This window comes from Tenrec ecaudatus, unplaced genomic scaffold, assembly GCF_050624435.1.
Source record: "Tenrec ecaudatus isolate mTenEca1 unplaced genomic scaffold, mTenEca1.hap1 Scaffold_1830, whole genome shotgun sequence".
Classification (NCBI taxonomy): Eukaryota; Metazoa; Chordata; class Mammalia; order Afrosoricida; family Tenrecidae; genus Tenrec; species Tenrec ecaudatus.
The window spans coordinates 16,017-33,564 of record NW_027458101.1 but is presented as its reverse complement, the minus strand read 5'-3'; the positions used below and the strand labels follow the sequence as shown (position 1 = coordinate 33,564).

Sequence of the window (17,548 nt, the reverse complement as noted above, 5' to 3'; positions counted from 1 at the left end):
CCATGACAGTGCGTTTGCCACACGGCTGCTGGAAGACCTTTCAAAGTTCAGATAATATCCACTATCGATTTAGAAGGTTTCACTGGCCATTCTCTGCATGGGCCCCCCAGCACCACACAACAGACCCTTACTCAACTCTCTTCGTTCATCTCCTCTCTTCTCTGCTCATTTATCAAAGCACCAGCTTTTAATGATGACCCAATTTTGGTCTCTTGAACACTCTACACTCATTTCCTATCTCATTTTGCACCGATCCTTTTCTTGGACTGTTTTCTAGTATTCCATGGTTGCACATCATTCAATGCCTTAACATTGAATGGCTTCAAACAGCAACCCTTTTACCATCCGTCAGTGTTGTAGGTCAGTGTGATGGATTGCTTGTGTTCTCCCTAAAGATATGTTGAAGTCGAAGTCCCTGAGCCCGTGATTGTGATCCTGTTTTGAAAGTGGGGGTTTCTTTGGCTAAACAGCTAAGTCAAATGAGATCCTATCAAAGTTGGGTGGGATTTGCTTCATGATGAGCATCTTATAAAAAGAAGAGGACGAACAGAAAGTCACACTCCGCGTGAGGACAGCATGGCACATCCTTCTAAAGCCAAGGGATGCCGATGGTTGCTCAGAGTCACCAGGAACTAAGGGAGACACAGGAAACAACTCTTCTCTCAAACGTCTCAGGAGACAGCATGGCAGACACTCTGAATTGTACTTTTAGCTTCCAGAACTGTGAGGAATACATTTCTGTGCTATCTTGTTATCACAGCCCTGGAAGACTAAGTCAGGCAGAACTCAACTATACATCTTTTGTTCCAAATGGCATTGACTAGGGTCACATGCTGGTATGCACTTGACAGCTAGTCTGGAGGGTCTACGACGGTTTTGCTAAATGTTCCTCATTGCCAAAGATGATGAGAAGGTTGGGCTCAGCTGGGCGCCTCTCCTTGTCTGTGTGTTCTCAAGGCTTCTCCACATGGGCTCTGCAGCAGGGCACACAGGCTTCTTACCTGGCAGCTAAAAGTTCTGAGTGAGGACTCTTCAGAGTCAGGAAGTGGAAGCAGCCAGTTTCTTACAGACTGGATACGGGCACTGTGTCAACTCTGCTGTATTCTATTGATCAAGGCCCTCAGGGAGGCCAGCTACTTCAAAGTGCTTAGACTCCTTCCAGCTCTCACTGGGAAGGAAGGCAACTAATTTCCGAGCCTCTTTTAGTTTGCTGCATCCTGAAATGTCCTTCCCCGAGATCTTGCCTCCAACATTCAGGCCTCAGCTCAGATAATTTTCACATGGTCCGCCATCAATCCTCTTAGGCTGTCTTCTTCAGAATTCTCATCAACATTTGAAATTAGTCTACTTGTCTTTTCCCACTGAAATCGAAGCTCTTTGTTCGGTCTACTGTTTCATCCAAGGACCTAGAACAGTGTCTGTCATGTTGTTGTTGTTAATTGCCCCTCGTCATCACCAACTTATGGTGCCTGAGATAGTTAACATTTATTGTGCCGACCTGGCTGATTAACACATGTGCGGTTAATTGAAGAGCAGAGGGATAAATAGTTCCGTGAGCCTGGCGTTTCTAGTTCTCGGGTCTCTTGCTTTCTGATGGTTGGAGCAGGGTGCAGCTGCCTTAACTAGCTCCCTGTTCACCTAGCCGGGCTCACTTCCTTCAAGACATTGCTGAGGAGAAGCCGTATGGACCTACCCCGATGCAGCCCTGGGTGCTGGAGCAGCCGCGTGGTGACCCCTGCCAGCGCTGAGATGCTTACACGCTCACTGATTCAACTTTCCTCCTGCAGTCGGCCACATAGGTGTGTTTTGTGAAATCGAGGAGGACTTTGTGGATTGTTGTTGGACATATGGGTTAATGTTGAACTTACAGGCTTGGGCAGCACTGAGTTGGGATTGTTTTCTTGATGTGCACTTACCCTTTATATAAAACTCTCTCTTATATCCTTTATATAAAACTCCCCCTCTCTCTGGATTTGTTTCTCTAATGTGCCCAGATTAACACATAATGGTACCTTGGGAGTGGGGTACTGGAGAAACAAATCCTAAGATAGAGAGTAGATGTTTGACCTCTCCCTCATGGTAGTTCTTCTTCCTTGTCTAGCCAGAGGCCAGACAAAGCCACCCTTTACTCGGTTGTTTTCTGGGGAAAATATGGGAAGTATGAAAATAGAAAGTTTGTAAGTCCACTTGATTTGAGCCATTAAAATTTGATCTTTAGGTAGATTTAGCCCATGCCTGTAAAGAAAACTTTGAAAATATATGCCCCACCCAGTGCTTTGGAGGATTCAGGAACCAATGGTTTTTGTTAGAAGCTGGATAAAATCTGGAGCCATGAAGAAAACTCCTCTCTGGGACAGAATGTTAAAGGGAGCCTGAGAGAAGGCCGAAAGGCTTGCTAGGGGACCAGCTGAATCTACTAGTTGAGTGGAAGTGGGAGAAAGGCAGCAATAAAGAGACGGGTTGAGCTTGACCACTGACACCTGTGGACTCGGTTTACAGGAAAAAGGGGAGAAGAGAACGGGTTGACTGGTCTAAAGTTCATGACCTAGCACGAGGGGGCTAGGCTTGCTGAGTATTGGTGAGAGCCTATGGTCTTAAAGACAGAATGACCATATGGGCCCCCTGTGGAGGCGGAGTGAGGCAGCCACACGGAGTTGACCTTGTGGTTAGCAGCCCAGTGCTTGCTTGACAGCACCAGCTCCGGGGACAGTTTTCTGTGCTTCCCATTGGTTCTCAAGCCTATCAAGAGACCACCTACACTAGAACAATTTAGTGTGCTTCATAAGAATGCAGATTGTTAACTCAATCCTGAGCAGTGAATCTGAATCATTTGGGTCAGAGGTCAGTTAACTAGGACTTGTGGTTGTCCTGTGAACTGAGAACTCCTGCCTCAGGTGCACTGTGAACATTAATAGTCTATATTAAACTATGTCAGTGGATAGATTATATCACCATATTAAAGCTCCCTAAAGTAAGGGGTTATGTCTAGATGATTTTGATTCTCTGATTTATACTGAAAATCATTTCCTTCAGTCAATAACTCATAGGTTTTACTTATAATTTGCATACTTGTCTAAAAATAGGGATTATAAAACTCAGTTATGTAATTCCCTGACAAAGTATATGATTGTTATCTGAAAATATATTCGTATCCCAAAAAGTTACCAGAATATTTTTATCCAAATGATTTTGTATTCTCAAGAAATTTTTGAGGGGAACTGATAGCAACGATGGATGTTTCCACCCCACCTCGGATGGGGGCAAATAATGGAAATGCGGGTGAAGGGGATACAGTGGATGGTGTAAGATATGGAAACAAAAAAGGGAGAAATTCACCTTTTCTGTTTGTAGTGGAGCTGTTATTCTTGTGGGATGGCAAACGGTGTCTACTACCTGTGTTAAATGTCATGCCACTCTGCTTCTGCACCTCCGCGGTCGGCAGCTTATTCCCCACCAGGTGCCACTCCTTTACCAAAGCACCAGGCTGTCTCTCCCCACTCCTCAGGCCCCACATCTCAAATCGGGAAAGAGTACACAGGGGCCTATCAATTGCATTGGTTTATTGTTCTGAAATTGGTTCTTATTGTGTGTCCATGTATTAATGTGGAAATAATCTGAACCTCTCAGATTTCTTTGAAATTTGTTTAGTGAAATAATACTTTATTGGGTTTATGTGAAAGTTTACAAAGTAAATTAGGTTCCCAGTTAATATTTTTAATGCAAATTGTTCCATAACATTGGTTATATTTTTCAAAAAATATCAACATTTTTGTTATTTCTATTCTGTTTGTTCTTTTTCAATTAATTGAACTTCCTTGCATCTTCCTACCATCTGATTTTTGCTTTAGGGTAAATGTTTATCATTTGGTTGATTACGTACGGGAGCTCAGCACTCAGGGGTGAGATTGTTTGTTATTAGAGAATGTATTGATTGATGAAACGTGGCCTCCAGGAGTGACTTCTGCTTCAAGGTCAAATGGAGTTCCTTTAGGCGATCAGTCCAATAAAGGAATTTGAATTTTGTTCTTCCTTTTTCTCCCGTTTTATATGACATCTACTTGGATGGAACGGTAGGTCAGTATAAGGCATCATTTAGTTCTGAGCTCAGGATAAATGAAGTGATGGTTCCTGTGGACAATTAGACTGTGGACTAGTTTCTTCTTTGAGTCTTTGGTTTCTTTAATTCTCTGGTGTCTGAGTTGGATTCTTGGAAGCTTTTAAAGGACAGGTGCTACTCACCAAACTAGGAGGGAGACAATTAACTTCAAGAACTATGTATGTCAATTGACTGTTTGTCCCACAGAACTATGGTCCCATAGTTTTTTAAATCGCTTTATTAGGGGCTCATACAACTCTTATCATAATCCACACATACATCAGTTTTGTAAAACACATCTGTATATTCATTGCCCTCATCATTCTCAAAACATGTGATCTCTACTTAAGCTCCTGGCATCAGGTCCTCATTTTCCCCCTCCCTCCCTGCTTCCCCTCCCCCTCCCTCATGAACCCTTGATAATTTATAAATTATTATTTTGTTATATCTTGCCCTGTCCGACGTCTCCCAAGTTCACCCACTTTTCTGTTGTCCATCCCCCAGGGAGGAGGTCACATGTAGATCCTTGTAATCGGTCCCGTAGTTTTTAACTGAACAATTTAACCAAGGATTTGTTCAATTCTGAAAGGTGTGTGGAGATGCCTAGACAATGTCTGTAACAGTGCCTGCGCTTTTTCCTTCTAAATTGTGTTTATGGTTTTGTGGTTCTTGAGAAGACACACAGCAAACCATATACTGTTGGGTTTCTACATGTATGACAGTTTCTACATGTATGAGAGCCTCTACATGTAGAGAAACTGATGACATGCTTCCAGCTGTGGGAGCATTAGCACCCTTCTTTTCTGAGTTGTTCCTTCCTTAGTAATACACACCCACTCCCCTCGAACTTTTCTACTTAATCTTTGTAGTTACTGTTCGCAATGTGATTCCATATAGGTCGTTCTCAAAAGAGCATCATGCTCAAGTTCATGAAGCTCACTACAAGGAGATTTTAAGATGGTGCTCGGGGATACTTTGGTTTCAGTCTTTAAAATTATCTCAGGGCAATGGTTCCAGAGCTTTATCCCTCTTCTTGGCTCCAGAAAGACTAGACTCTAGGAGAGTTTGAAATTCTGCTTGGTTTTTGTTTTGTTTTATTGAGTTGTAGGACAGGATTCTTCTATAAAATCCATGACCAAATTGTGCAGTAATGAGAGGGGGGCACCAGCCCAGTTTCTGGCCTCAAAGGGAGGCAGTTGTTTAGAGAGGTAATTAGCCAGACCCTTCATATCCGCCTACGTCCAGTTCTTTCTCTCCCTCTGTTTCTCTGGGTCAATAGAGCTACATTATCGTGCCTTGGATGACTCCTTGCAAGCTTTAAAGAGTCCAGAGGGTATTCAGTGAAGCGGGAAGTAAATCAGTAGCTCTGCACACTTTACCAGGCAAAATGAACAACAACAACTACTGGGATGTTCCATGAAACCATGTCCCTAAACCTCCAAACTAAGGAACCAAATATCAGTTTTGATTGAATATAAGCAGGGTCAGCAGCTACTCTTATTTAACTTGTTATTGTAAACATACTTCTTGTACAACGTTTGCCAATTCTACTTTTACAGCTATATAAATCATTGACAGCAATTACAATAATTGGGTGTGCAACATACCCGTAATCAATTCTATTGTTTTATTCAATCATTCCCCCCTCCTTCCTGCCTCTGGTAGCCACTAGTAAACTTTGGTGTTTATATATTTGCCTTTTCTTTCTTGTAAGTGAAGTCATACAGTATTTATCCTGTAATTGGCTTATTTTGCTCAGCTTAGTTCCTCAAGTTCCACGCATACGTAGCATGTATTAAGACTTCTCCTAAAGGCTGAGTAGTATTCCTGTATGAGGGGGTACAAAAAGTACATCACAGGAAAAAGCTCCTCTGGGCAGACCTTTCGTAGTAGGCTTTTCCCCCTGCTAGGACAGCATCTACTTGTTCTGAGTTAGTGCACCCAGTAGCATCTCTTGGGAAGCTTCTCTCTGATCACAGTGAATTTTTTTCATAAAGCTGTTTTGCTCTAATCTCGTTTTCTTTCTTTTTTTTGTGTGATGGCTGGTTTAAGAGAACAGTGTGTGGCTGTGAAATTTGTTTCCTCCTTGGGGAAAAATGCGGCAGACACTGTTGTGATGTTGCACACAGCTTATACGGAGAGCACTATGGGAAAAACTCGTGTACAAGTGGTTTGCTCGTTTCAAAAAAGGTGAAATGTTGACTGATGACAAACCTTGTTCTGCATGTCCATCAACTTCTGAAAGAGACAAAAATGCCAAATTGTGGGGCATTTGGTGTTCGTTTCACCAGCTCACACTGTTGACTAAGCTTTCTATTTAGAGGTTCTGAAAAGATTGCATAACAGTGTGCAACAAAAAAGGCCTGATTTGTGGCAGATGGGGGATGGGTTTTGCCACCACGATAATGTACCTGCTCATGCAGCCATCTCAGTGCACCAGTTTTTAGCTAAAAGAGCATGCCTCTCTCGCCCCATGCACCTGGCTCACCTGACCTCACTCTGAGCGACTTCTTTTCATTTCCACGAATGAAAAGGGGCATGAAAGGCCAGCAATTTGATGATGTAGAAGAAATGAAGAAAAAACTAAGGAAGTGCTGTCAGCCACCCAAATAGGAGTTTGAAAAGGGTTTCCAAGGAAGGAATGGCAGATTTGTCAAATGTATTAAGTATAATGGAAAGTACTTTGAAAGTGATAGGTGTCTTGTCAAAAAATTAAGTACACAGCTTTGGAAAATTTTTGTTTCTTTATGGGGGTTCTATATATATGCATGCATTTATATGTGTATATATACATACACAGCACGTTCTTGATATAAATCTCTGTGTGTGTGTGTGTGTGTGTACATACATAACAGAGCTCATACAGCTGTAGAAGTAGGTAAGGACAGTGTGGCTTTAAGTCAGCCAGTCAGATTTTAAACTGGAAGCTTCTCCTGACTTGAGTAGCTTCAGCTTCTATACCACAGGCTGTAGAAGTAGATGAATCTCGGGTCAGCAAATCAGGCTGTGACAGGAGAGAGAAACGAAGTCAAGGTTGGCAGGTCAGATAGCAGGTTGCTGATTGCTCTATGGATCGGCAGCCATTATGGCAGGCCGCTGGTTCAAGTACAAAGAATAAGAGACAGACAAGTCAGATACAGGACTCAGACGCAAAAAAGCCAGCAAGTGTCTCCTCAACCTCCGCTTAAATATGAATTAGGCCCCACTCTGAGTAAACTTCCTCTCAGGTGTATTGGTGCTGTTACCTGAGTAAGAGGATTGTACTCCACCTTAATCTGATTAGCTGATCACAGCAGATCCCATTATGGGATACATTGTGTTATACAACATCATAGGGATTACTAGGCCTCAGTTACCAACCCCCTGAGAATTCTGATCTGGTCAAGGTGATACAAAACCTAACTATGACAGTTAGTTCTCTATTTTTGGTTGTTTTCTTTGTCACTAGCTAGAGTTTTGTTATTCTTAATGATTGTTTCAAAGAAACAACTTCTGATTTTATTGGTTCTATTATCTTTCTGTTTTTAATTTTATTTCTGGGTGATCTTTGCTATTTCCCTTTTTCTGGTACATTAAGGCTTCTTTTTGGTCTCCTCTTTCTAGTTTCTAGAATTATCAAGTTAGGCTGTTAATTGGAGATCCCTTCACCCTCTCCTTCCTGTTTATTGCTGTAAGTTTCCCTCTGCACACTGTCTTCTCTGAATATTGTATGTTGTGCTTTCATTTTCATCAGATTTTTAAAATGTGTGATTTCTCTTTTGATATTTACCGTGACCCACTATTAGTTTCATAGTATGTTAATTAATTTCCATATTTTCAGGGTTTTTTCTGTTACTGATTTCTGGTTTCACTCACTTGTGATCAGAGAAAATACTTCATATGATTTCAATTTTTAAAAATTTATCAAGACTTGCTTGGATTTGACTCAATGGCAATGGGGTAGAACAAGATCTCTCAATTTTATCTTAGTCAGTAAAATTGCTGGCATTACCCTTAATGAAGACTCTCTTTAGGATACCTGGTCATTCATTCTCCAGGAGACCTTTTGTTTCTCATCAACCTTTCCTCTTCCACTTCCAGAATTATATTTTTCCTTTCTCCTGAGGCCTGTTTTTGAGCCCATCATTTGCATATTTACTCAGTTTATGAGTGGTGTCATTGACTACTTCATTTCCGTGCAGTTTGTTATTTCTAGCTTCCAGCTACTGGATCTAATAGTTTACACACCCAGATCTGTGCCTAAATTGTGAGTAATATCCACAACAGTATCCCCAACATTCCACTCATGAGGAGGAGTCCAGGGTCCCAGCACGAGCTCCCAGATACAGTCTACCTGGTTCCCAGGGTTGGACCAATCCTCACCACTGGGATCCTGTTTGGCCTCACTTTTCATCGTTTTTCCACCTGCTATTTGCCAAGGGTTCTGCCTCCCTCCCTCGTTCTTGCTGCGTCCTCTTCTGTGGTGGGAAAGCAATAAAAGGCTGGATCATCTTCACGTGCTGGTGATCTGGTGCTTCACAGCAGATCTCCCAGAATGACCACAGTGTTCTCCTTGCATCTCCATTATTGCCCAACACGTTCACTTCCATGTGTTGCTACATAATACCCAGGCTTTCTTAATCATGCCGTGTTTTTATTTTTAAACTTCCTTGCCCCTTTATCTGAGCGTTCTCTGTTGCTGTTGATGCTTGTTTAGTTCAGTTTACATAAAAGCTCCAGCGGGTCAGTTTTGCTTTGTGTTATGTATGTGTTTTGGTGGTTCCTAAGGCTTAATAAACCAATACGAGGGAGTATCTTACAACATATAAAGAAAGATTAGCATTGAGGGTCTCAGAAACAGACCAAAACTCAACTTCAGAAAAGCTCCCTGCTTGAGCAAATCTCCCAGAATTTGGTGAATTCTTCTGTACTTGCTGAGGATTATTTGAAAACCAGCACATTGTTAGGCTCTCTCTTTTCTGGTGCTTTTGCGTAGTCAATAAAACACAAATAAGCATCTCTCTGCCATTTTATAGTTTCATCCACCATCTATCTCATGTCAGCAAGAATTCTCTTTGTATCATATCTGCTTCTGAATCCAGCTTGAATTTCTGGCAGCTCACCGTTGATGTCCTGTTGTAACCATTTTTGAAATATTTTCATCAAAATTTTACCGGCATGTGTTATCAGTGAAAATTTTATCATTTCCATTCTGTTGCATCACTTCATTTTTCTTTGGAATGGCCAGAAGTATGGATTTCTTCCAGTGGGTTGACCGGGCAGCTGTCTTCCAGATTTCTTGGTGAGTGAGTGTTTCCTGTATTTTGTCAGTTCCCAGAGCCTGGTGTTTCTCTAGTGCCTTTAATGCAGCTTGGGCTTCTTCCTTCAGTACTATTGGTTCTTGGTCCGATGCCACCTCTGGAAATGGTTGAATGTCAACCTATTCTTTTGATACCATAACTCTGTGTATTCTTTCCATCTTTATTTAAATGATTTTATTGGGGGCTCATACAACTCTTATCACAATCCATACATAAATCTATTGTTTCAAGCACATTTTTATGTTTGTTTCCTTCATCAATCTCAAAACATGTTCTTTCTACTTGAGCCTATGGTATCTGCTCCACATGTTTTCCCTCCCTCCTGCCACACCCTCCCTCATGAACACTTGATAATTTAGCACTGTCCAACATCTATCTGCCTTCACTGACTTTTCTCTTGTCCATCCTGCAGGGAGGGGAGTTATATGTAGATTCTTGTTACTGGTTCCCCCTTTTTACCCCATCTTCCTTCTACCCTCCTGGTTTTGCCACTCTCATCACTGGTCCTGAAGGGATTCCCTGTGTTTCCAGTTCCTGTCTGTATCAGTGTATGTCCTGTGGGTCTAGCTGTATTTGTAAGGTAGAATTGGAATCATGATAGTGGGGGTGGGGATCGGGGAGAGGAAGCATTTAAGAACTAGAGGAAAGTTGTATGTTTCATCGTTGACTGGCTCTTCTCCTCCCTGTGACCCTTCTGTAAGGCGTTCCCAATCTGTACTCCGCCTCATTCACAATAATTTGATTTTTTGTTCTTTGATACCTTAAACCTGATCACACAGGCTGCTGTGCTTTTTCCATGTGGGCTTTGTTGTTTCTGAGCTAGAGGGCCACTTGTATACCTTCAAGACTTTATGACTTCAGATGCTATATCTTTTGATAGTCGAGCACTATCAGCTTTCTTCACCACATTTGCTTATGCACACATTTTTCTTCAGTGATCATGTCAGGAAGGTGAGCATCATGGAATGCCAATTTAACAGAACAAAATGTTCTTGCATTGAGGGAGTACTTGAGTGGAAGCCCAATGTCCATTTGCTAACTTAATACTAAACCTATAATATGTGCACATAGATCTATTTTCCCATTGTCATATATAAATATATTTACATATGTCCATGCCTGTATTTAGACCTCTGTAAGTGCCCTTTGCCTCCTGGACACCCCCTTACTGAAGGGTTGTGGAAAGTAGATGAGCCAGTCTGGGTTCAGGGTAGCAACGATGAAACATATAACTTTCCTCTAGTTCTTAATGCTTCCTTCCCACAATATCATAATCCCAATCCCACCTTACAAAGCTGGCTAGACCAGAGGATGTACATTGGTACAGATAGAAACTGGAAACACAGGGAATCCAGGGTAGATGACCCCTTCAGGACCAATGGTGAGAGTGGCGATGCCTGGAGGGTAGAAGGAATGTGGGGTGGAAAGGGGGAACCGACTACAAGAATCTACGAATAGCCTCCTCCCTTGGGGATGGACAGCAGAGAAGTGGGCAGGGGGAGATGTCAGACAGTGTAACATATGACATAATAATTTATGAATTATGAAGGATTCATGAGGGAGGGGAAGGAGGCAGGAGGGGCACAAAAGGAGGAGCCAATATTAAGGACTGAAGTAGAAGGCAAATTTTTTGAGAATGATGATGGCAACAAATGTATATATGTGCTTGACACAATGGATGGATGTATAGATTGTGATAAGAATTGTATGAGCTCCCAGTAAAATGATTAAAAAAAAGATTAAGTGACTGGTCACTACACATACACTGGGAATAGGATAAAATTTTCAATAACATTCATTCACAAAGCCAGGACTATACCTTCCAGATTAACATATGTGACAAAAAAGCAAAGAGAGAATACAAACAGTAACTATATGATAGTCCTGGGACACCATTCACAGGGTATTCCCAAAGCAAGAGATCCAGACTGAAATCCAACAAACTCAAATTCCAGAGTATTAAGATAGCAGTCATCTGCATCTTTGGACACTAGAGCACTTTGCCCTAAGTCCAAGGGAGTATGTTTTAAAGCACTTTCTTAAACCTGTTTCAGGCGAATCTAAGGTAAATCCCACTGATTTGGAAAGCCACTAAGGAGCTAATAAGGTCTAGTGGGCTTTATCTTATCAGCTCCTTAGTGACTTTCCAAATCGGATCCTTCTGATGTGGCCCATGGAGGATGTTGTGAGCCTGGAAAGAACAGAGTCTAAAATCCTAGATGACTACAGCATCCAGTCTGGATCACCAAGGACTGGATAGAAACCAGGTCAAAAGTGTCCAGTTAGGAATGTAATACCAGGCGTATTCTCTCCTTGGGTTCTATAAGTACCGTTAAGCATGTTTCCCCCCAGATGGCATCTTGCTCTACCCAGTTTACCCATCAACGAAAGTGTAATTGCCTTTTCCAAGACAGACCCGTCTCCCCCTCATGTCTTGACTTGAGTTTCCAGGATGGTTTGCTAATCACTCTCGTAGGAGTATCTGTTGAATTTGGGTGACCGTAGGACAATGTTGTATGGCAGCAACTGATTGGTCGTCTCCCTCCTTCCTCCCTTCCCATCTTGAGAAATTGATCCCAGTGGAGGGGACGTGTCTTCCGTTGAAGTGGTTTGTAAGATGCAATTGTAAAGAGGGCAATATATAGTGCACGGGTACTATACTGGCTCACTACCTTGTTTGGGAGGCCAGATTTCATGACAAAAAGATGATTACATGACCCAAGAGCAGAATTCTGCCTTTATCTTGGTGTTTATCCTTATAGTAGTGTGCCAGTCCTTTTGTGATTGACTAACTTTACGAAGCATAATCATTTCCAGGCCCATCTATGTAATGGGGTGTTTCATGGTTTCATCACTGTTTTTCAGGGGCACATAATTTCCATGTGTACCAGAGTTTCTTCCTCCATTCTTTTACTGATGGGCATTTGGGCTCTTTCCAGCCTCTTGCTATTGTGAACAGTGCTACGGTGAATGTAGGAGAACACATGTCTGGGGTCTGTCTCTTACTACTTTGGGGTATATGACAAGCAGAGGTGTTGCTGGGTCTAATGCTACTTGCTTCAGGTAGTCTCATAGCGTTCCCCACTGGTTGTAAACGTTTACAAGACTACCAGCCATGTATAAGAGTTTCAAATGCTCCACGCCCTCTCTAGCATTTGTCATTCTCTGTTGTGTGTTTCAATTGCTATTGTGAGGAGTGTACGGTAATAACTCATTGTTGTTTTGATTTGCATTTCCTGGGTGGCTAGGAAATGGTGAGCATATCTTCATGTATGTGTTAGTCATTCACAAGCCAGCTTTGGTGAATGTCTATTTTATGTCCTTTGCCCACCTTTCAATTGGACTAATTTTTTTCTTAGAAAAATTCCATAGATTTTGGTAACAAGTCTCTCGTTAGTTGTGTCATTGTTACCCCACCACCCCAATCTGTGAGTTCTCATTTTACTATTTTGATGAAATTTTTTGAGGTGCATAAGTGTTTTATTTTAGTAGGCCCCAGGCATCTGTGTTGTCTTTTGCTCTGTGTGCTTCCTTTATTAGATTTGCTAGTCCATGTATGCCCTGCAATAGACCCCTTAAGTTTCTAATTGATGATCCTGATAGCTCTGGGGTTTACATTTAGGTCTGTAATCCAGTTTAAGTTTGTTTTTGTACATGGAGTGAGGTATGGGTCCTGTTTCATTCTTCTGCAGATGGAGATCCAAGTTTTCACCCACTTTCCTGTTGCCCATCCTCCAGGGAGGAGGTTATATGTAGATCACTGAGGGGTCTATGGGGCCATCCCCAATCAAAGCCAAACTGACAACCCCGCTTCCATTTCCCCTAGAAGTATGCGCTACAGAGGACAACACTTAGCCTACAGGTTGGGGAGAGGGGCTGGCCCGCCATGCCCATATGGAAGTGTAAACCCAAAGGAAAAAGGGAGTGAGGGTTTAGACTGGATACTGGCACACCAAGTCCTGAGGAGGACGGCCCTGCATGCTGCTGCTAAGGCACAGAGAGGACTGTAGGGCTGACAACAGCTTGAGACATGGTGTCCCCTCACTGGAACATATTGTGAATGAGGACAATACTCGGGACACCCAGCAGGGAGTGAGTCGGGCCTGACCATCCCCACAATGGGATGAACCAGGAAGGAAACAGAACAGATCAGCAATGGGAGCATTGCCAAGCCACGAAGCCCTTGAAGTGTCCCTACAATAGATTTCAGGCTAGGAGGGGCAGTTCTCAGAACCCCTCTAGACTGGTGGGGAGATAATCATAAAGGTCAGCAGACAGATTTGGAATTTTGTATGTGTTTTCAGGGGGGTTTTCTAGGTTTCCCCCCTTTTGTTGTTTTCCCTTTTTATTCAGTCTTTTGTTTTCTTTTTGCTTTGTCTCTTTTATTGCTTTGCCTACCAATATAAGATAGGTTTGGGAAGAAAGCCCAAGGAGAAAGTAAAGGGACCGGCATTTCTGGAGGCACTTGGGAGAGGAGACAGTGGGAGGAAAGGAGTGGTGAGCAAACGATGCCATAGACAGGAAACAACTAGGGAATTAAAAGGAACAACAAGGAGGACATAGAGATCCTGGTGGTGGTGGTGGAGCAACGGCAATCTAGCTGAGAGAAGAAGGGCACGCATGATGTTGGGAAAGGAGGAAGGTAAAAAGAAAACAGGAACGATCTAGGAAGCAAATCTAAGGATACAGGAATAAACATAGGTGTGCACTTATGAAAATATATTAATAAAAATCGAGGTATTGGCCTATGTACATATATTTACATAGCGATAAATTAAGGAAGTGGATGGACTTTGGGCCTCTGCTTAAGCCCTCCCTCAACACAAGAACACTTTGTTCTAACAACCCAGCATTCAGTGATGCTCACCCTCCCAGCATAATAGCTGAAGGCAAAATGAATGCATAAGCAAATGAGGTAAAGAAAGCTGATGATGCCCAGCTATAAAAAGATAAAACATCTGGATTCTTAAAAAACTGATGGTAAACTTGCAGCCATCTAGCAAAGAAGCAACAAATCCCATATGAAAGGGCCCTAGCCTGTAAGATCATGAGGTGTTGACAGAATCAGGTAGGCACCAGAAGACTGCAAACAAACAAAAACCCCCATATTGTTTAGGATAAAGGGGTTGGAGCAGAGCCCCAAAAACCATCTGTAGACGGGAGGACATACCCTCACAGAAGGGTCACAACAAAAGGATGAGGCAACCAGAGCACAGTATAACACTAATGAAATGTACAACATACCTCTGTATCTTTAAGGCTTCCTCACCCCCCTCTATCATGATCCCAGTTCTGCCAATCAGTTGTGCGTAGGCAAGAGCATGTATACAGGTACAGATAAAGGATCATGACACACAGAATCAAGGTCAGACCAACCCCTCAGGAACAGAAACCGAAGGGTACCAGGAGGGTAGATGGAAGGTAGGGGTAGAAAGGGGAAACCGATCACAATGATTGCTGTATAATACTGCTCCCCAGGGGGGTAAACAACATGAATGTGGTGAAGGGACACAGCACTCAGTATAAGATAGGAAATCAAGGGGTCACGAGAGTGGGAGTGTAGGAAAAGAGAAGAATTGAACCAAGAGTTCAAAAAGAAAGTAACTGTTTAGAAAATGATGGCAACAAATGATAGTGGTATAAATGAGCTTGATACAATTGATGTCATGGACTGTTAGAAGAGCTGTGAGGTAGTTAGTTTGCTGTGACAAGCTGGCCGATAAACACATGTGGGGCGAATTGAAAGGGAGAGGGATAAGTGGTTCAGGGATCCACGCCTTTCTAATGCTGGGGTGCCTTGCTTTATGATGGTCAGATCCGGATGCAGCTCCCTTAGCCAGTTCCCTGCTTTAGCTCCCAAGAATAATTTCCTGAAAGACATCCCTGAGGAGAAGCCACATGGACCTAGTAGACACGATGCCAGTGCAGAGATGCTTACACATTCACTGAATCGGCTTTCCTCCTCCAGTCAACATCATGGTGTCTGGTTTGTGAGATGGAGGAGGACTTTGTGGTTTGATACTGGATAAAGGGGTTGAGGGATTAATTTTGGACTTGTGGGTTTTGGCAGGACAGGTTTGGGATTTTTGCTTGATGCACACTATATATAAACTATATAAAGCACTTTATATAAACTATATAAAACTCTCCCTTAGACATGAGTTTCACTGTAGTTCTTTCCCTAAAGTACCCTGACTAACACATTGTGGTACCTTAGCAGTGGTGTACTGGAGAAACTAGCCATAAGATGGAGAGTAGATGTTTGTCTGACCTCTCCCTCATGGTAGTTTTCCTTCTCTGTCTAGCCAGTGGTCAGACAAAGCCACCCTATATTCAATAGATTACTGGGGAAACTATGGGAAGTATGAGAGCAGAAAGTTTGTAAGCCCACTTGCTTTGAGCCAACAAAATTTGATCTTTACATGGGCTTAGGAAACACCTTAGAAGACAGCTATGCAGAGAATTGATTTATATGCGAAACAGTGCTTTCCTGTACTCAGGAACCACAAGTCTTTGCCAACACTAAAAAAATCTGGGAGTACAAAGAAAATACCTCCCAGGGAATGGGTGTAAAAGGGAGCTTATGAGCAGGCTGACGGTTTTGCAAGGTGACCACGTGAATCTACTTGCTCAGTAGAAGTTGGAGAAATGTAGTAATAAAAACACTAATTGAGTTTGGCCTCTGACACTTGTGTATTTGGTTTACAGGAGAAATGGAGAATATGAGAGTGAATCAACAAAAATTCATGATCTAGCATGAGTAACCCAAGCTTCTTGAATATTGGAGAGAGCTCATGGTCTACAAGCAAGGTGATCGGTGGACACCGTAGAGCTGAGGAAGGCATGGGTTGACCAGAACCCAAACAGATGGTGGATTTTCGAGGCTGTGAACTGGAGTGGATCATGGCTGACTTTATGAATGGCTTGTTCGGTTTTGACATTGTTGATGGACGCAAAATTCAATAGGTTCCTATTGGAATGAAGATTTATTCAGGTCGAAAATGATTTTTTCCTCTGAGAAAAGGTTTGATCTAAGAGGGCCGTAGATTAAGCAAACAGCGAAAATATGAGGTACAAGTGCACGGAGTAGATGGCTTAAAAACATTCCAGAGGGAGAAACATAATCAGAGGCTTATAGAATTAAGTTATTGGTGTCACGTAATTTCAATTCTGAATGGGTGCCAGGATGGCATGTTTGGATATAGTTCGTGAATTGTGCCAACCTGGGCGATACACACGTGCGGTTAAATGAAGGGCGGAGGGATCAATGGCTCCTTGAGCATTGCCATTCTAGTTGGGTCTCTTCATTTCTGAATGTGGGAGCAGGGTGCACCTGCCTAAGCTTCTTACCTGCTTTAGCTGTCAAGGCTCCTTTCGGCAAGACGTCCCTGAGCCGAAGACACATGGACCTACACAAAGGAAGCCCGGGCTGTTGGAGTAGCCGTGCAGAGATATGCTGACATATCCAATGCCCACGCTGCTCTGCTTACACATTCAATGCCTCAGCTCTCCTCCTTCAGCCAGCAACATGTCATCTGTTTTGAAAGATGGAGGAGGACATTGCAATTGGTGTTGGACATGTGGGTTAATGGGTTATTGTCGGACTTGTGGGTTTGGGCCACACTGCTTTCAGATGTCTGCTTGATGAACACTTAACCTTTATATATGAGTGTCACTTAGACATGAGTTTCTGTGCCCCTGTTTCTCTACGAGAGCCAGAGTCACAAATAGGATACCTAGCAGTGGGGCAATGGAAAAACTCATCTTAAGATGGAGAGTAGCTATTTGTTTGACCTTGCCCTCATGGTAATTCTTCTTCCTTGTCTATGTAGAGGTCAGACAAAGCCACCCTGTACTCGGTTGTTTTCTGGGGAAAATATGGGAAGTGGGAAAAATGAAAGTATGTAAGCCCACTTGCTTTGAACCACTAAAATGGGGTTATCTTTAGCTGGGTTTAGACCACCTCTGGGTAGACAGCTATGCAGTGAAATAGATGCCCAACAGTGCTTTCATGTACTTAGGAACCATAAGTCTTTGCCAGAATTTAAAAAAAATCTGGGAGTAGGGAGAAAACATCTTCCTAGGATGGTGTGTTAAAGAGAGCCTGTGAGCAGGCTGAATTGCTTTCTGGGTGACCACGGGGATCTACATA

At 42.7% G+C, this 17,548-nt stretch overlaps 1 long non-coding RNA gene across 1 annotated transcript in view; it reads left to right on the top strand.

Annotated features, from left to right (window-relative positions):
* The window catches only part of LOC142436150 (uncharacterized), a 95,287-nt gene extending 78,478 nt beyond the window's left edge, over positions 1-16,809 (top strand). The window contains exon 6 of the long non-coding RNA XR_012781807.1: positions 16,105-16,809. This is a non-coding gene — a long non-coding RNA (uncharacterized LOC142436150). The remainder of the gene's footprint in view (positions 1-16,104) is intronic.
* Positions 16,810-17,548: the final 739 nt, after the last annotated feature.